The following is an 18,949-nucleotide window of genomic DNA, read 5'->3' on the forward strand; positions in this document are numbered from 1 at the left end:
TGGGCTCTTCCTTTCCTGGTCTCTTCCCTTGTGGGCAAAGGCCTCTTTAGGCCTGGTTGGCAGAGCAGGGAGGCCTCAGACCCAGGGCAGAGAGGAGGTGATTCTTCTTTGCCCCAGTTCAGGGAACAATACCACCTTCAATGGAGGAGGGATGGATTCTCAATGGGTCCCCGCAGTAGTGGGGTGAGCCTGGGCTGTGGTCTCAGGAAGGAAGCCTCTCAGGGACCTGGCAGGATTTGGGCAGGTGGGGAGGGAGAGTCCAGGCACTTGAGAGTGACCTTGGGTTCTACCGGAGCTGGCTCCAGGTGGCTGTGTGTTCCTTCGGGCCTGCGAGTCACACACTGGGCAGAGGCCTCTCTAACTCAGCAGAGAGGCTGGGGCCTGATGTCTGCAAAGAGCAGCCGCGCTGACATTGAGTGCCCACTGCTGTGTGACCTCAGGCAAGTTTCTTAACCTCTCTGAGCCTTAGGTTTCTCTATAACATGGGGATAACAGTTTTTGGTTGTTAAGGGTTAAATAAGATCATGGGTATAGCCCTGTCAGACACATAGGAGCCGATGAATAAGTGAACAAAATCGATCTTTGTCTCAGTTTTAATGCTGAGCTATTTCCACAGCCTGAGAGACCTGTACGAACACCTAGGCCTCCCGTCCTCCAAGGAGCACCTGCACTCTGCCGGGCACTGGCCGAGCGCCAGGGCGCAGCCATCCGCAGACCGGCTGCAACACCTCTTTGGGAGCAGCCGTCTGGGGAACGGATGATTCTTTTGTATTCCCCCAGCAGCCTGATCTTTGTCCTCGAGGGGAGATTTGATTTGGGGAAATAACAAGAGTCCCTTGGGCCAAGTCTGAGTACATGTGTGGAAGCCACGCCAGGGCCCCCTGTGGCTCCTGGCTCAGCGCTGAAGGGGTTTGGAAGGAGAACGCGGACCGGATCGTCTGGACTGGCCAGCAGTAGTGCTGGCTGCGTGCGAGGGTGCCAGTGTGCGTGTGTATGAAAACACAGATAGTCACACGCATGCGAGCTCGGCGCGTGAACCAAACCAAAGCCAGACTAGTTAACACGAGGCTACCATTCGCCTCTCACGATTTCCGTGAATCTCTGTGGGAAAATCCCAGGCGTTTCTGATACAGGCAGAGGAGTGAGGGTGAGGCAGGGAAGCTGTCCGGGGAGCGAATGGGACTTAGGGGTTGGGCTTCCTCTGAACTCTGTCCCTCGCTGCTGTGCTGCCGCTGGCTGGTCGCTTTGGCCCCCGGTTTTCCCATCTAAACAATGGGGATCATGATGCAAATCCTTAATATGAGAAGCAAATGGGGGAACATGGACCTGAACGTGCCTAAAAGTCCGGGCCCTACGCAGACACCCTTCGCCCTGACACTTCCGCTTCGGGGAAGTCGACCTCAGGAAAGCAGCGTAGCCGTACGGAACAGTGTCGGCATCAAGATGTCTCGAGCAGCATTCTTTATAACAGCAAAACCTCTAAAGAGACATGTCTGACAATAGTGACAAGAGCTTTAACCCACCCATAGGATGGATGACTCCACAGCGCTCAGGCGCGTGGCGGGGAGATGACACAGACCATGCTCACCGGGCGCGTGCACCTCGCCCTGTGCCAGTGACCCTGCTGGTTAAAAATATTTAAAAATCAGCCTTCACGAAACTCTGCTCACAATAGCCAAGCATCAGAAACAACCCAGTCGTCCACCAACGAACAGGTAGATTGGGACAGGCATACAACGGGATATTTTAAATCAACACGAAGGAATGAGCGATTGAGATTCGGCCACGTGGAACATCAACGCCGCTGAGCGAGGGTCCTACTCTGATCTCACGCGTATTAGGTGAAATCGAGGTAAAACTAAGGATCCACAGTGGTCGCCTGGGGCCCGGGAGGCGGGGCCTAGGGAACATGTCATGATGAGTATTTTCTTTCTTGATTGTAGTGGTGGCTTCACGGGTGTATACATTTGTCGAAACTCCTCGAACAGTGTAAGTGAAAGGGATCTTCCTGCATGGAAATTAGACCTCAATGAAGTTGATTTTTAAAATAATGGAAATTTAAAATGTGTGTTTCAAATCCTGTAGACAATAATATGTAATGACATAAAATGCTCACAACATATTAAACAAAGAGATTCTAAAATACCCTACGGTATGATTATGCACGTGCACGCATGTGTGTGCGCGCGCGCACACACACACACACACACACACACACACACAGTACATATACATATATAATTTGGAAAATATACCAGAGGAATTTCAACAAAATGTACCCAGTAGTTATCTCATGGGTAATTTTTGTTTTCTGTGCTTTTCCGTATTTCCAAATTTTATGTAACAAACCCTTGTCTAAAATAAATAAATTAAATAAAAACAAACACATCTCTCTTCCTTGCTTCCAGCTGCAGCAGACCAGGGACTCGAGGCTGGGCTCCGGGACAGGGCAGCGAGGGGCAGCGAGGGTGCCCCGGTCCAGCGACAGGGAACTGACTGCTTGGGGGTTGCTGTGAGGATGGCGGTGCGGGGCGCGGGGCCCCTGGTCCGACGGTCTGGCTTCTGTCCCTGGTTAGTCTCCAGGGCCGCCGTGCCCGCCGGGCACTGCTGACGCAGAAGCCCTGCCCCTGGGCTGGCTTGGGAGGCCTGGAAGCCAGACCCTCCTGTTTGGAGTGCCTGGGCCCTGGGGCTCTGGGCGCCTCTCCCAAATGTCCCGGTCTCCTGTGCTACCGTGGGCAAGGAGTGGGGTGGGGGTTCTGAGCTGTGCCCCTGTGCCCCTGTCCCTGCTTGGGGAGGCCCTCCTCGGTGAGACTTGCAGGGACTGGCAGGGGCGGGCAGACCCTGTGCACTGAGCTGTAGAGCACGTCCTGCCCACCCCGTGGCCCTGTGAGGTTGGGGCTACTGTGTGCCACCCCCAGGCTCTCCAAATTCAGGGAAGCAGAGAGAAGGGACTGGCCTGGAGTCACCCAGCCAGTATTCAGTGAAGCTGAGACTTGACCCCATCCCTGGATTCTCCCAGCATTCAAGATTCAGTTTCCAGGAGTCTCTGGGCCCCGGACAGCTCGTTGATGCAGTGTGAGTGTGGGGTCAGGGACCCCCAGCAGGCCCTCCCCTTCAGGCAGGTGGCCTCACAAAGGTGCCAAAGAGGAGACCTTGGGTATGGTTTCCCCCACTCCCTCACTGAGCAGATTCTACAACAGACTGTGGGTATTAAAAATAAGAGCCTGAAACTGTTAAACTACATATTTTTTTTTTTTAACCAAATCACAAATGGGAAAGATGAGGCAGCAGCAGGTTAAGGACACTTTGTGATGTGCAGTTTTTATCAGCCGGCACTTTCGTGACTGACTGTACGTGTCATGACCGTATGGCCCTTGTGAACAGGCGGTGACGGGAACTGTGGTTTTCCGCCTGCACGTGACAGTGAAGTCCAGGTATGGTCGCCTGGATTAGTTCACAGCCTGGGGGTCGTTAGTCCTGCTCAGATTCTCCCGCGGGGCCTCGCCAGGGTTTCCATTTAAAAATAAGTTGATGAGGTAAAAGAAAAAAAAGGTTTAAAAATAAATGTATTTGTCTGTCTATTTATAGAACTGTAAAGAAACAAACTGTGAAATCACTGGCCGAAGGCTTCGGAATAAAGAGACTAGGAGGGAAACGCTTCCTTCCTTCCTCCCTTCCTCCCTCCCTCCGTATTCTCCAAGTTTTCTACAACAGTGCGTATCACTTTCATAATGAGAAGAGATAAAATGTACTTATATTAAAAGTAGTCAATCTGTACCTGAGCCTTCATGTCAAATGATAACTGTGACAGCCGAGGGCACTTTTTATCGAGCACCTGGCCTGTGTCAGATCGCCTACTGAACTCTCCCACTGTCTGGAGCCTCAGAGGACCCCGCAGGTGCAAGCTGAGCCCCCTGCGCCCAGGGTGCTAACCTGCAGACGGCGCTGAGCACGCACGTGGCAGGGCTGGGGCGGCACACGGATGCTTCCGACTCACGGGCTCTGCTATTTCCATAACAACTTCCTGCCTCTTCAGAGTGAACATTTTTCCTAAATACAATTGATTTCCAATGAAAATATTTTTATCTTGTCTACAGGCTCTGGAATTATTTCTATCAACAGAATTTAGTTTCATATATATATATCTATATCTAACATCATGTTTTTGTTTTTGTTTTTTTAACTTTAATACCCTGTTAACCAACAGCCAAAGTAGAGATCGGCCATATAATGTTGGAGGCCAGGGCCCCTTGTTCAAAAGGATTAGGAATTTTAAGACAGGGACAGAAGAGCACTAAGCTTGAGGGGTGACTGCACAGGCCCACGAAGCCAGCCTGGACAGGGTCTTGATGGTTTGGGGAAGAGCTAGGGTGACATGCCCCTTTGGGACAAACTGAGCACTGGTGACCGGGAGCCAGGAAACAAATGGGTCCAAGCTTCGGGAAGAAGTACAGGTCCCTGTGCATTTTCTAGCCCCCCAAATAAAGCAGTTACAGCTCAGGAATGAAATCCCCTGGTGAGAACCCCACGGGAGGGAGCAGAGAGGCTTCCCTCCCTGGAAGAGGCCAGGCCCCTGCGTGAGGAGCTTTTGTGCAGAATGAAGGACACCTACCACGTGTTCCCGTGAAATGTCACCCCTGGCACCCGGCCTTCACCGAACTGCGCTGCTTTGCAGGAGCATGCTCGGCTGACCAGCCCCGGCTGCGAGGAATGAGAAACGGTGCCCATGCTTGGTCCTGTGAAAACAAGATAGGAAACTTCATTCCACCCACTCTGGGAAAGCATGGTGAGCATCCCTGGCAGGTGGATTTTCCCCACAGGAGGCCCACCTGTGGGCCTGTGGGCACCCAGGACGGGCAGTCTCCGTATGGAAGCGGACCAGTATCTGCAGTTTGGACAGACGGCTCCACATGGCGCCCCTGCCAGCTCTAGGCACGACCTGCGCACCCCCACCACCTCTATGTCCTCAGCTTCATGACAAGTTCTGGAAGTTTCCAGGGGGACGGGTGGCAGCATCGGGCATTCTGTGGCTGCTGCCTCTTCCATGAACGGGCGGATGTTCAGGAGGGATCCCCTCCAAGAAGTTATTTGAAGGGAAAAGGCGTATCCACTCCGGGAAGAGGCTCTCCAGCAGTTTGTGGCACCCCACTTCTCTGGACAAGAAGCACATATTGCCCCTCACCCCATCCCACAGCCCCCTTGCTCATTTTTCTTGAACAAACGAACAATCCCATCCTCCCAGCCTGAAACAGCCTCTGGAGTTGGGCCTGGGTCCGGGTGCTCTCTTCATAAACATGTCTCGCAGGGAAGGATGCAAAATGAATGCACAGGACAGGGCGGGAGCCTCCCAAGGCCAGGGGGCAGCCGGACACTCTGTGCCCCTGGACTCCGGTTCCAGTGCTCACAGGACCTGGATGCAGCCACAGCGCAGATTCATTCGGCTGCCTCCCCCAGAGGTGTCCCCAGGACCCTGTCCTGGGAGAGTTCCAAGCCATGCAGAGACGGGACGGCAGAAGATGGTGGGCAGCGGCCAGGGAGATCCCGGGAGGGGGCGGCCAGGGCTTCTCCCTCAGGGCCAGGCCGGTGAACCCTCCTCTCTCCTACCGGGAACATCCATCCACCTAAAGAGTAAGAACAGGGCCCCACATTCACGGGGAGCGCAGGCTGCTAGCAGCTGGGCCCAGGACCCCGCATGCAGCCCAGGCCCTCCACTGGACACCAGGAGCCCCAGCCGTCCCCCACTCTGAGAGGGGAACACAGGGTAGCTGCCCCGGTGCCTGACCCAAGCCCATGTGCTGAGGCTCTGAGACTGGAGGCAGCCTGGGGCCTGCTGCTGCCGCCCCCGGGGGACGTGGCCTGAGTGTCAACCACTTTTCAGGGAGCATCTTGTGCCCCTCCTTCCCCTCATTCCCCCCCAAATTGCCAAGAGCTTTGGTGTGGGTTATGAGACAGACAGATCCGGGATGAGGGCGCCTCAGCCATGGCAGCTGAGCACGGGGAAAGAGGGGGTGTTTACCCCTTAAAATAAAAACAAGCAAAAAAGCTCCCGGGTGGACTTTCAAGTTCTCGGGTGCCTGAGCGCCGGCCCGTCTCCGCCGTCCTTCTGTCTCTGCTCCCCTCTCCCGGTCGCTCTCCCTCTTTGTTGCCAAGCTCAGACGTCGCTGCCGAAACCCAGCCCAGCGCCCGCGGAGCCCGGAAACTTCCAGCTCCGCGGTTGTGCGGAAAGTTGGGGTCGCGAGGCCAGGGTGACAGCGGTGCCGCCGGGCCGCGCGCGGCGCGGACCCAGGGCCGTGGCCCCTCGCGGCCGCGCTCTGCCTGGCCGCGCCCCGGACCTCGGACCGTCCGCGGGCCGGACGTGAACTTGACTCCGCTCCCGCCCGGCCGGACCGCGCGGGCGCTCTGGGACGACCCGGTAAGCGCTGTCCGCTCGGCCGCCCTCGCCCCGCGCGCCTACCGCCGCCCGCCGCCCAGGCCCGGGGCCAACGGCCGGGGTCCGAGCCGGGGGTCGGGGTCCGGGCGCCGGGGCTCGGGCCGGGAGGGGGCGCCCGGGGCGCGCGCGCAGGCCGCCGACGCTGCGGCCGCCATGGGGCGCACGGCTGGGACCGCGGCCTCCGCCCGGCGAAGGCGGCCCGCTCCGGCCGCCTGGAACAAAGGCTCGGGACGCCGGGGAGGGGGTCTGCCCCCACGCGTCCCTCCCGGGGCTGCCGGGGCTGCGCGGTGGCCATCAGGGCTCTTAAAGGGGAAAGGAGCCGGCTCTGGCTTTTGTCGCCTCTCCTTTCTTGCACGCCCCTCCTTTGGCAGGAGGGAAGGAGGGAGCCCCCGTGCCACTCCCGCTCTCGGGGGTAACCCAGCGAGCCCTGGGGGCTGCGCACGGGGGTCAGAGCCTGCCAGGGAGAGGGACCCCCACCGGCACAGCTGCCCCCTCACGGCGGCCAGGGGAGCCTGCCGGGGAACGCTTCTGATCTGCCCCACCTGCTGAAGCCCCTTCCCCGAGGCCACCCTGGGTGACCCTCCCCAGGAGCGCTTCTGGCTCCCACTATCCTGTGGCTCTACCTGGCGCGGCCATGCCAGGGGAGCTGTGCTGCTGAGCCCCCACTCGTGACACAACACAGCAGCTGTAAGCAAGGCCTGGGGAGGAGGGGGAGCCCAGCACCACGGGGCCTTGTCCCTGGGGAGTAGCGATGGGGACCCTGGTGCCTGCCCTTGCCTCTGCCCACAGGCCCAGGCCCGGACCCCTTCTCCACCTCCCTTCCTTTGCCTGAGACAAGGCCTCTGCCCTTGCGCATGGCCCGGTCCCCAGGGGACACCCATTGGATAGGGAAGCCACCCCACCATGGTGGCGGCAGAGCCTCAGAAGCTCCCAGAGCTGTGCTCTGGGCGGGGTGGCCTGCAGATCCAAGCTTAATTGTATGGGCGCCAACCGCAGCAGGGACCTCCTGGCAGGCCATGCTCTCAGCAGTGGCTTGGTCCCCACCCTTCCAGAGGCCATCACTAACCTCCTCCATCCCCGGGGCTCCCGGTCTCAAAGTCCTTCTCAGTGAGCTGCTGCAGGGGCGGCGGATGGAGCACCCCCGCGGGAGTGAGAAGGCCTGGGCAGGTCACCTCCCTCTGTACCTTGCACATGCCAACAGGGGCCTCCGATGGGCATCCTACAGGGGCCAGGCGGGCCAGGCGAGACACAGTGGAGGGTTTGCAGGACTGTGGGGACAGAGAGCCCAGGCCCTAAAGGGAGGCCAGACATCACCTCCTGCTAGTTGCTGCCAAGGAGGTAAAAGCCTAGGGTTCCAGAGTTTCTGGCTCTTCAGGAGAAGGACATCCATGTTTGTGCATGGAATGCCCAAAAATTGAACATACCGCAAGATGGAGGAAATACATCCCTGGGATGAACCCGGCCCATGCACCCCCCCCCCCCCCCCCCCCCCCGCCATGTCATCACTCCTCTAACTCGAGTCGGTTAGTGTTAAAAGAGAGGCGAGTTTCGGAGCAATCCCGGCCCCGGGCTCAGCTCTGGGAAGGAAGCCCCGTAGGTCTGGGCCCCCGAGAGCAAGGGGAGTTTGCGTCTCGTGCGCCCACATCACAGGGAAGCGTCGTCCTCCACACACAGCCCTCCAGGAGGCTGAGGCTGGCTTGCCTCTCTCGGATGAGGTCGGCTTAATTGAGTTGATTTGAAGTTAAAATCTCGCTAAAATGCGGTTTTCGAATTATTCCATCTGTGCTGGTGGCATTCATTGTGTAACACAGGAGGGACAAGATGCGGAAAGTGAACCTGAACTTGAACTTTCTTCACCTCCTGGGAGGTAGAGCAGCCACTAGTTATGAAAGCCTGAGCCTGTTGTTGCCCTAAAGGGTGGGCTGTGCGGTGAGCCAGGACAGTGCTCGACCCAGCCCGCACCACCTCCCACACAGCCTCAACTGCCTCCCGCACCACCTCCTGCCAGCCAGGAGGCCCAGGGTGGGTCACCTCTCCTCTCTGAAATCTCAACTGCCTCACTCATAAAACGGGCTTAAGAACAGTCTGATCGTTGGGAGAACTGTGACACCTGTGTGAACCTACAGCATGGCACTTGCACACAGTAGGCATTTAATAAATGTTAGCCGCTGCTTCGTTACGGCAGTTGAGGTGAACTGTGGCTCCTGGCTTTTCTGACACATCACCTGTTTCGGGGACAGCTCAGGAATCGCTCTCTCGCATCCCATGTCAAATTGCAATTGTTTTTCTCTCCCTACTCTTTGTGTTTCTTTTCTTACCCTAAAAGACAGTCGCCGAGCCCCTCCCCTGTGCCTGTAGTCCTGTGCTGAGCACGGGAATGGAGCGGCAGGTCTGACATGAGCCCCACCTTGAGAAGCTGCCGATGCCCTGTGCAGTTATAACACTAGGAGGAGGTTCTCCGCGCTAACTTCCCATCCGGAGACAGCGCGTCCCGCACGTGTTCCTGCCCTTGGCCAGGTAGTCTTTGTTGCACACCCCCAGAGATGAGCAGCTCACCACCTTTCTGGTGCTATTGCTGCAGAAGGTATAGGAAGAAGCCTCCTGGGCGTGCCCGAGTCTTCACTGGTCGGACCGGAGGTGGGAAAGGTCCGCGGCAGTCACCCTGGGTCTGAGGTATCTGGTTTCCCCAGGGAAAACACACACACACACACACACACACACACTTGGTTTAAAAAAAAAAAAAAAAAGGCCCTGCAAAGTTGATGAGATGCTGATTTCAGTCTCCAGGAACAGCACCGCAAGTGATGGATGCATGGTTTTACGAACCAGAGCCCGTCTCCCATGTTTGCTGATAGCCCATGTACCAGGTAGGGGGAGAGGCGATATCTCTGAGTGGGAAACGAAACAAACCTGGCACGAAATGCTGGCCGCAGCACTTAGGAAACTGGAAAGAAAGGTCAGGGTGTCCAGAGCCCCGGGCTCAGGGCCAGAACCCTCTACATAATCTGCAGGGCCCAGAGCGAACTAAAAATGCGGGATTAAGAGTTTTAAGATGGTGGTACCAGGGCACGCGGCCGCGCCTGGGCTCGTGAGCGTGCAGGGCCTTCCTGAGTGTGGCCGAGTGTGGGCCCCGGCGGAGCAGCGGGCCGGCCGCTCTCGACACCATGTTGGCACCGCGTGCCCAGGCCCGGGAGCACCCGCGGGCAGCTCCCCTGAAGGAGCGTGGCTGCTCTTCTTCTGGCACGATTTCCCCCCCCCCCCGTTACCGATGTGGCATGCTAATTTTAGAGCATTTTGAACCCTCGCGAAAGAAGGAAAACGGTTTTCCGTCACCTGTGGGACCACCCTCAGGAAAAGCGGTGGGAACACTTCGCCTAGCTTCCGCGAAAAACACGACGTGAAACGAAATGAGCGTCTTCGCATCTTATTATACGGATCCTTTTATCTTCTGCTTGTTTCGCTGCACGTTTTAATCACAACTGGTCCCTTAAGTCAGAGGATACGGTTCTCCAAGTTGATTTTTGATGACTATTTAATATTCCGCCGGACGGATTTCCTTAACCCTTTACTATTGGACGCAGGCTATTTCCAACTCTCCCTGTTACAAACACTCTGAGGAACTTGCGTGTGCAAATTTGCACATTCCCGCTTCTTTCCTAAGGGAGCGAAGGCTGTTAGGGAGACATTTGGGTTCCAGAAGCTTCTTCTTCTGAATCCCCCTCCACTTGTCTTTCTGTGGAAAAGGACACATTAATGATCGTGAAGCAGATAATGGCCCCTCATCCTACCAATCTATGGACAGGGCTTAGGGGGCTGGCTGCCGCGGCCGCTGAGCCTGTCGGGCTGGGGGGGGAGGGGATAATGCTTAGCGTGGTGCCGCTCACAGCCAGCACGCCACAGAGGTGGCGAGGAGAAGCAGGAGGAGGAGGAAGAGATGAGGCTGGAGCCCCCTTGGGAGAGGAGGGCTCTGCAGGGCATCCGGACACCTGGCCAAAGGCTACTAAGGGCTGCCGACCCCCGCTCAGCGCCTCCCACCGCAGACGAGCCGCGTGTGTGGGGTGAACACATTGTAGGGCGTGGGTGTCCCGCCACCTCCTTCAGAGGCACCGGGGCTGTCTGGGAGAAGGGGAGGCGGGGTGCTCGTCCTGTCACTGCCGTAACAAGGTCATGGAGTTAGTGGCTCGGACAGTGCAAGTCGTGGACATTGGAAGTCTGAAATGTCTCGGGGCCAAAGTCAAGGCGCGGGCAGGGCTAGCTCCTTCTGGAGGCTCCAGGGGAGAATCCATTTCCTGGCCTCTTGCAGCTTCCAGAGGCTCCCGCATTCATCTGCTCACGGCCCCTTCCTCCATCTTCCAAAAGAGGCCTTGCATCTTTCTCTGACCACAGCCAGGACAGGTTCTCTACGGCTAAGGCTTCGTATCATTAGATTGGACCCACCTGGATACACCCAGGATGCTCTCCCAGCTCCAGGCCCTTAACTTCATCCACCTGCAAAATCCTGGGGAACTTCCTGCCAGAGGCCCCGCCGGCCCCACGCCGTGCCCACCGTCAGGCAGAGGTTCTGCGAACTCAGGCCAGTTCTCTGTTCAGCGGGGAGCTGCCCCTCCTCACCTCAACCCCACGGGCAGGCACAGTGGGCACTGTTATCTCCATTTTGCAGGTGGGAAAACCGAGGCTTAGGAAGGCCAGACGATTCGCTCGAGCAAGGATAACAGCGCTGGCGAGGGCAGGGCCGAGGCTTGGCAATGGCCGGACCCTACAGCCAGGGCTCCGCGAGGCCCACCCCTGCCCCGAGAAGCACCGTCTGCTCCACCCTCACGTGGCCACGGCCCTTGATTCTTTCCAGAAGGGTGGCAAGCCTTCCCGCCTTGTTCGCAGAACAGGCCAGGTGCCCTTGGGGACAGAAGGACCACAGGGCAGACCTTGGTGGCACCTTGTGTGAGTGTGATGGGGTCTGTGTTGGGCCGGACGGGCCTGCAGGGGGAGAATGGTGGCCTTGAGGAGCAGGGCCTCATCGCAGCTCGCGTGTTGTGGAAGGGGTGTGTGTGTGTGTGTGTGTGCGTGCGCGCGCGCGTGGGGGGGGTACAAAGGATGAGTCTGTCCTAGCCAGAATGGCACTGGCTCTTGTTGGTCCAGCCCATCCGCCGGGCAGCTTTGGGGTGTCTCTCCCAGCCCCCCAGCACAGCACACTGGCCTGTGCAGTGCTGAGCTGTTCCGAATAAGAACACAAGGAAGAGGACGCTCCTGGGGCACCATTTGAAACCGGGGTGGCACTCGATCCACCAAGGCGGCGAGGATGCGCACCCCGAGGCTGAGCTCAGCTGAGGACGCGGTCAGTGCTCCCCGCGCGGCGCGCTGCGGACCCACCTCCCGCCGGCGCCGGCACGGGAGGGGTTAAGCCGCGGCGGGCACCTTGGCACGGCGCGCGGCCCACAGGGTCCGGCTTCCCGCCCCCACTGCTATTTTTCCTTTTTGCCTTTTTCCTTCTTAATTAATCATAAGCTGCTGCCCAATTTAAATATGGAAATGCCCGGGCCGGGCGCGCAGCTCTTCCCGCGGCCGGGTGGCTGTGCGGGGCGCTGGCGGCGGGAGCACCGTGGCATCGCCCCCTTTCTGGTGTGTGTGAAATTATGCTCACAAAGGCAGCTCCTTATCTGAGTGTGTGAACTAAATAAATAAATAAGGGCTTTTGTTGGTGTGCCGGCTCCTGCACATGACTGTTTTGACTAAACCGCCCGTGTTGTCTGTGCCTTTATGGGACTCGGGAGACGGGAGGCAGGGGGAGGCCCCTCGGGCTGGCTGGGCATCTGGGCCTCTCCCTCTGCTGGCACCGGCGCACCCCTCCCCGCCCCCCACCCCGCCCGGGCTGGGCTCCCAGGCAGCCTGGCACGGTGCCAGGCTCGCCGCTGCGCTGGCGGCAGGGCGGGGTGAGCAGTGGCTGTGCCGAGGACGTGGCCGGGCGCCCTGGGCGTGAGCAGCACCCCAGCCAGGAGGCCGGGCCCAGAAGGTGAGGGCACCCCGGTGGGTGAAGGGCGGGCCGGGCGGGCCTGCAGGGGGAGAGCGGCGGCTGGGAGAAGCGGGCACAAAGCAAGGCAGTGCCAGGCCTGGCGGCTGCCTCCCAGCCGGCCTCCCTCCATCCCTCCCTCCCGGTCGGCCGGTTCCGTGTGCACGAGGCCTCGGCCGCAGCGCAGACCCAAAGCTGTGGTCTCGGGGTGGAGGAAGGCCCAGCGAGGCGGGGCCCCAGGCTGTCAAGGAGAAAAACATCCCAAGGCCTGCAAATTGCTGCTCTCAGCTTTTTTTTTTTTGCTCCTCCTGCTTGGGAGAAAAAAAAAAAAAAAAAAAAAGGCAGCGCTTCCTCTGGAGGCGGATGCAAAAAGGATGCAGAATTTTAACCATCTCCTGCACTGGGGTTTTCCCCAGCAGGGTCTGGGCCCAGGCCTGGCACGGCCGCGCCGCGGAGGGGGCTGGCCAGAGCATCTGAGGCCTCTTTCTAGGGCATGCTGGAAAGCCAGACCCCCTCTGCGCCCCCATCCAGAAGCTGGGCCCCGGCCAGGGGTGTGAGGGCCCCCAGGGGGGTTGCCCAGGGCCCACGCAGAGCTGCCATGCGGTGGGCTACCGGGCACTGCAACAGTCACCCCTTGAGCCACTTTCATGCATGCTTGGTGAGCTGGTCTCTTGGTGTTGAATGTGGCGCCTGGGCACCTGGAAGGGGACCCCAGTTCTGTGCTCGAGGAGTCTTGGTTCTCGTGGACTTGGAGCCTCCTCATGCTGGCATCCTGGGCCTTTCTCACAACCGGTTTAGGTGTTTTAAAAATAATATGGAAAGTTTTGTAGCATCTGGTGGTTGCACACACCACATTCAGGCAGGACTTAAGGAATAAATTCTACAGGGAGGAAGGGCATCTGGTCACCCTGGGGGGGCCATAGCAAGCAAGCCCTGAATGCAGAGGGGGGCTGGGCACCTCTCTGGGTAAGGAGACAGAATGGGCAGTGGGCTCAGGCGCCCAGAGGGATGGTCCAGGGAGGTGCAGTGCCCAGGGCCCACGAATATGTTTAAATTTTAATGTATTTTCAAATAAGAAGAAAAAATGACGATAATAATATATAATGATGAATTCGGCCTGGATTATATTCATCTTTATACCAGTGCTGTCATAAAATATTTTTAATACTTATGGAGGGAGGGGCCACGAAAGCAAAAGTATTCGGATTCACTAAAGTCACAGTGGGGCCCTGGGGTGGTCCAGTCTGTCCCAGAACAAGGGGTCAGATCTGGCTCCAGGGGTCCTTCGGGGGCCACCTGGGAGCCCCGTGAATCTAGCTTCTCCAAAGGCCATCCAGGACAGGCTGACACAGGGCCCTCGTGCGTGTTTTTATGCACACACGTGTGTTTTCCAAAGGAGTCACAGACACATGAGTGTGCAAGACCCAATTCTCAAGAGAGGTGAGCGCAAGGCTAGGGTCACGTATGGCTGGAAGGGCCGAGGGTTTCTGGCCCTTGCACAAGGTTGTCACTGGGCAGGAGACATGGTGACATTTTCCAGCCATTGTCTCCTGGTAGAAAGTGGGCTGCAAGGCCCGCTCACAGCGCCCCCCCTTATCCGCGGCCTAGCGCGGCTCCGTCCAGTGGAAGCAGCATGAGCCGTGAACAAACGCAGCCACAGCTGTAATTTAATGTGTTAGCGGCCGCATTTTTTTAAAAAGTAAAAATAGACCAGTGAAATTCACTATAATAATACGATTTGTCTAATCTATTTCCAGGACAGTACATTTCAATGTGTAATTAATATGAAACTATTGATGAGATGTTTTGCTTTTTTCTCACATCACATCTTTGAAATCCAGAGCGTGTCTTACACATCCGTCTCCATTCTGAAGGGACTCTTCGCATTTCAAAGGCTCGGTGGCCTCTTGTGGCCGTGAAGAGGGACCATCTTGGGCAGTGCGGGTTTAGCAGGTCCGCATGGCCTCCCCAGAGTTGGGGAGACTGCTTTCTCTGTTTCCTTTTTGCTGGCGGGTCTTCTCGGCGAGGGTAAAAGATGCTTCCACTAGCGAGTCAGGCCCCCGGCAGCCCTGGGGGCTGAAAGAAGGGGTGTTGAGGCTGCACGTTTCCGGGACGAGGGGGACTGCTGCAAAGGGTTCTCCCCCGTGCTCCCAGACGCCAGGGGGACGGTACAAAGGGCTGGCTTGAGGGTACAATAGTGGGGCGGTTAGTCACAGTGCTGGGCAGCGGGCAGGCAGACAGAGCTCCCTGTGTCTGAGCCTGGTCGGGCTGCAGGGCCCAGCCCGAATTCCCCTGCCCGCCGGCTTCCCATCCCTGCCTGTGGCCTTTTGTCTGGACCCCTCCCCACCGCCCGATTAACCCCCTGCTGCCCACTGCCGGCCTACCTGGCCGTCTGGCTGGCTGGGGTACGCTTACCAGGCTCTGGTTTCTGTCGGCCACGCTGGCCAGAGGCAGACTCCTTCTGGGAGCCGGTCTCAGGCCTGCATGATTTCACGGGCACGTCTTGGGAAAGGGGTGTTGGAACAGCTCGTCGCCGAGGCTGTTTGTGCAGCGCGAGGAAGGGTTTTCGTTCGGTTAGAGAGCGCGGTGCGTGCCAGGCTCCCTGCTTAAAGATCCCATTAGATTTTGAGAGTGTTCAGCATGCAAGGGCCGTAGATTTCCGGAGACAATGAAAAGCCAAAACTGTGGAAATTAAGGAGTGTTCTTGAAGCTGGTGCCTTCACTGCGTGTTTCAAAGCGAACAGACTGATTGATATATTTTAATCCTGTGCCTTGCTAGATGGAGAAGAGAAAATAAATTAGTCATGTCCCAGCCCTGTCTGGGGACACTTTGAAAGCAGGACTTCTGTCAGCATTTGCCATTTAGCAGTTACAATTAAAACCTCCCCTTCTCGTTTTTAGAATCCTAGCTTCTCAGAGATGGGGTTAGCTGTTTGTTGTGATCTGACAGTTAAATCACTAACACGTGGAGAAGGTAACCCCTCAAAAGGTATAAAACACAGTTAACAGTCTCTCTCTCTCTCTCTTTAATTTAAAAATTATCTGTGTGGAGATTCTGCGCTCCGGCTTCTCTTTGCTAAATTAAAGCGGCATGTGTTTTTATTTTAGAATGCAGAGATGGTTTGCCCTGCGTGAGGAGGGGAAGTGAAAGAAAGCGTCTTTTGAAAACGTGCCCATCTACTTACCGCGTAAAAATTTCAAGCACCAGACATTCTTCCTGGAGGGAAGAAATGTCTTCCATCTATTCATCTTACCTGTTACTTACGTTCTGTAATTATTTATTTTATAATGTAATCCTTGTCTAAAACCGAGGATGTCTTTGGAATACAAAAAGCCTAGGTCTGTTTGCTCTATGAGACCCTGGCGATTCCGTTAAAAATCCCTAAATGCTGAGCCGGCCCCGTCCGCTCGCTTTCCGAAGGGAACATGCTCTGCCTGCGGAAAACGAGTGATGGGAGACATATGTTCGGCTCACATCATTTTGTTCTGATTTATTTTAAACCAGTTAAGATGATTTTAGCCCAAAGAGTGGTGTGTCTTACTTGCATTCTGCGAGCCATAGGAATTTCAAACTGGAGGATGATTTTTTTTTTCCCCAAATCCAAATTTAGAAATCGCCTTTTAGAGTAGAAAAACCGCCCGCTGCCTCACCTTTTAACTCACTTTTAAAGAAAGAGACTTAAGTTCAAATACATTTGATTCGTAGACTCGTTCCCATCTGTTGTTGTCGAGGGGCTGGAAATGGCCCACTTAAAAAAAAAATAAGGAAAGGCGCGTCCCCACCCAGGCGACTGAGTTCCTCCGGGGTGGACCCGAGCCCCGGAAATTCCACACACATGCACGTGAGTCATCGTCCCAGGAGAAGTGTGGCATTTGGCTCTAATGTCATCACATGAAAAATACAGTCTCTGCCTGGCTGAGGCACCGTCGCACCTCAGCCGGGCCACTTCCCAGTGCCACCAGCACTCGGGAGCACACCTCTCAAGTAATACCCGGACCCTGTGCAAAGAGCATTATTTTAAAGCAAACCCGACAAAATCCTCACTAATTGCAATTCCACCTTGGCCGCAGGCACCACCTCCAGCAATGGGGAAAACAAACTGGACTCCAGGAAACATGCGAGATCCCCCCAGAGAAACAGCTCCTCTGCAGGAAGGTTCCAGGATCGGGGGTCTGGGGATGTGGGAGACGCTGAGCCTCCGTTCAAGTCCTGGGCTCTTAACTTTGATCCTCCGAGCCTCAGTTCTCTCAGATTTAAAACGAGAAGAAAGGGTCCATTCCAGCCCGACAACAAGGGTTGTTGCAGAAATAGCACAGCCGATATTTGCATAGGGAAGCTGCCCAGTTTCATTTTCTGTTTGAAAGTGTTTCTCTAAAGGGTAAATTGCTAGAGACACGTGAACTACTGTTATCATCTTAATACTTTTCCTGGCGCTATCTGATTATTCTTGTTTATGTCAACTTGTAAATATTAACAGTAATTCATTTTATTCTTATAATGAATTCTATCTATTTGACTTACAAGAAACAGTTGTATCAGGAATATGATCGTTTTCTAATTACAAAAGCAATATAAGCTCTTTGTAGAAAATTTGGAAAATGCAGAAAAATGCGTGTGAGAGAAAAATCGTTCGTCCTCCGTCCCTCTAAAGCTCTGGTCACTTCTCTGCGCACTGCCTTCCCGGCCGTCCTCCGTGCCTTGTCCATCTTGTGGCGTCTGTGTTCCGATGACAAATGCTCTTGGCTGGGTCCTCCTGTCCTCCTTGCGCTTCTGTTCTTCCCCGGTGGCCCTTAGGCCGCCTCCTTCAGGCAGATCGGTGCGGGCCCTGGCGTGGGAGCTCCGTGGCAGCAGCCTCCTTCCCCCGCCGCGCTGGGACCCACGTCGGGGCAGGCCCGACAAACCTCCAACATCGCCCCGTGGCCGAGCCCCGCCTGCAGGCTGACTGGCTGAGGAGACGAGGGTGTGCGGCGGGCCCCCAGTGTGGAGCTCCGCTAGACTTTCTCCGTACAAGAGAGGGCAGGAGGGACCCTGCAGCGTGGTGAAAAGCGGGCCCGAGGTTTGAAGTTTCAGCAAAGAAAGATGCTTGGGACAAATCGAAAGTACTGTTTCCTAGCCAGGCAAAGTTTTGTCAGAACTGTTGAGATAATGTTTTCAAGGTGTTCAGTTTTACCGTCCTGACTGAAACCCACGGTCGTGTGGGGAGAGAGTTAGTGCCAAGTGACTTGGAGGCAGGAAGAGGCCAGCACTTTAGGGCAAAGGCACAATTCCCAAATGCTGTGTGTGAGTCGGGCGTGTGCCTCCCTGGCCCCACAGATCTGTCAGGCAAAATTTCCACATCACCGGGCCTCTGGAGGTGGGGAGCGGGGAAGCAAGCTGATTCCCATCTTGCTTTCCGGAGTAAATGGGACCCGAAGAGAATTCTCGAATTTCCAAGTTCTTTTCTGATAGGATAAATGGAGTCTGTGGAGTCTACCTGAACTCCTTCTAATAATGCAGTGGCAACAACATTGCAGATCACAGGCAAGAACATTGGTTGTAGTGTTACGACAGAGAAATATTTACAAGAAATGAAATTTGGAATAATAGGAAATTCTGGGGTAAATTATCACACAACAAAATAATAGAATATTGTGTTACTGTTAAAATGCTGTTGACAAAGCGTTTGTAACGACATAGGCATACGACATTTCGCAAACAGTAAATGTGCATGTAAATTATGTAATTTTGTGCTATGTCAACTGTTGGAAAAGATATACAATAGAATTATTTCTGGATAATGACATATAGGTGAAATTTCCTTTTTCCATTTATTTTATACTTGAATTATTTATATTTTATACTTACTACTTAAATAATCTCTGTCTTAAATATCTATATTTATATTTTACTCTTTACTTATACTTTAGACTTTACTGTGCCTTCTCAAAACACATGACATTTTTATAAGCAGGAGAAAAACCTTTTTTTTAATGGTTTTGAGTAGAAATATAAACCAAAGGCACACATGCCTTTAATAGTTGTGGATAGATAGCACATAGCAGAAATATTCGTTAGGCCAACAACTATGCATAGTAAGTTAATATTATTCGTTCTCTTATGGACGATCGGCCCATCGATAGCTTATTAATCAAACACTACGCGGGCTCTCTAACTAAACAAACATACTTGCACAACCAGAGCAAAAAAAATCTCACGATTTTGTGTGAACTTAAGAAGTATTTTTGTTCCTTCGACAATAGCAGGAGACGGGGAAAAGGGCGTTTTCCTTCTTGGGTTCTTGGCGGGATGACCACCCTCCCGCGGTTAGACTTTGCGCTGGATTTGAGTTTATGCTTTCCGGTTCTACTGCTTAGGTTTTAAAGGCAATTTAAAAAGATCCTGCGAGTTCCGATCAGAGGAGTCTAAAGATCTTGAATTCATAATACCAGATGATAAACTGTGGTCTTTGAGTGAAAATCTTCGTGGTTTATTTATATGCATCATTTGCTTCTTTAAAAAAAAAGAAAGAAAACAT

The 18,949-nt window shown here is 55.2% G+C and overlaps 3 long non-coding RNA genes across 6 annotated transcripts; 1 reads left to right on the forward strand and 2 right to left on the reverse strand.

Moving 5' to 3' along the window:
* On the reverse strand, positions 1-6,507 carry LOC107500993. 4 transcript variants are annotated; one of them, XR_004955925.1, is made up of 4 exons: positions 6,017-6,501; positions 4,830-5,621; positions 4,613-4,736; positions 1-2,008 (listed from the first exon to the last, which is right to left on the reverse strand). It is a non-coding gene; the product is annotated as an uncharacterized LOC107500993 (long non-coding RNA). The 4 variants fall into 4 exon arrangements; XR_001594648.2 differs by having other exon boundaries at positions 4,830-6,493; XR_001594647.2 differs by having other exon boundaries at positions 5,411-6,491.
* A 1,422-nt stretch (positions 6,508-7,929) lies between these two features.
* Positions 7,930-17,108, forward strand: LOC118613820. The gene is made up of 2 exons (XR_004955926.1): positions 7,930-12,437; positions 15,543-17,108. It is a non-coding gene; the product is annotated as an uncharacterized LOC118613820 (long non-coding RNA).
* LOC107500992 lies at positions 14,154-15,543 on the reverse strand. The gene is made up of 2 exons (XR_001594646.2): positions 14,850-15,543; positions 14,154-14,510 (listed from the first exon to the last, which is right to left on the reverse strand). It is a non-coding gene; the product is annotated as an uncharacterized LOC107500992 (long non-coding RNA).
* Positions 17,109-18,949: the final 1,841 nt, after the last annotated feature.

The sequence above is a fragment of the Rousettus aegyptiacus genome, unplaced genomic scaffold (assembly GCF_014176215.1).
Source record: "Rousettus aegyptiacus isolate mRouAeg1 unplaced genomic scaffold, mRouAeg1.p scaffold_m13_p_2, whole genome shotgun sequence".
Classification (NCBI taxonomy): domain Eukaryota; kingdom Metazoa; phylum Chordata; class Mammalia; order Chiroptera; family Pteropodidae; genus Rousettus; species Rousettus aegyptiacus.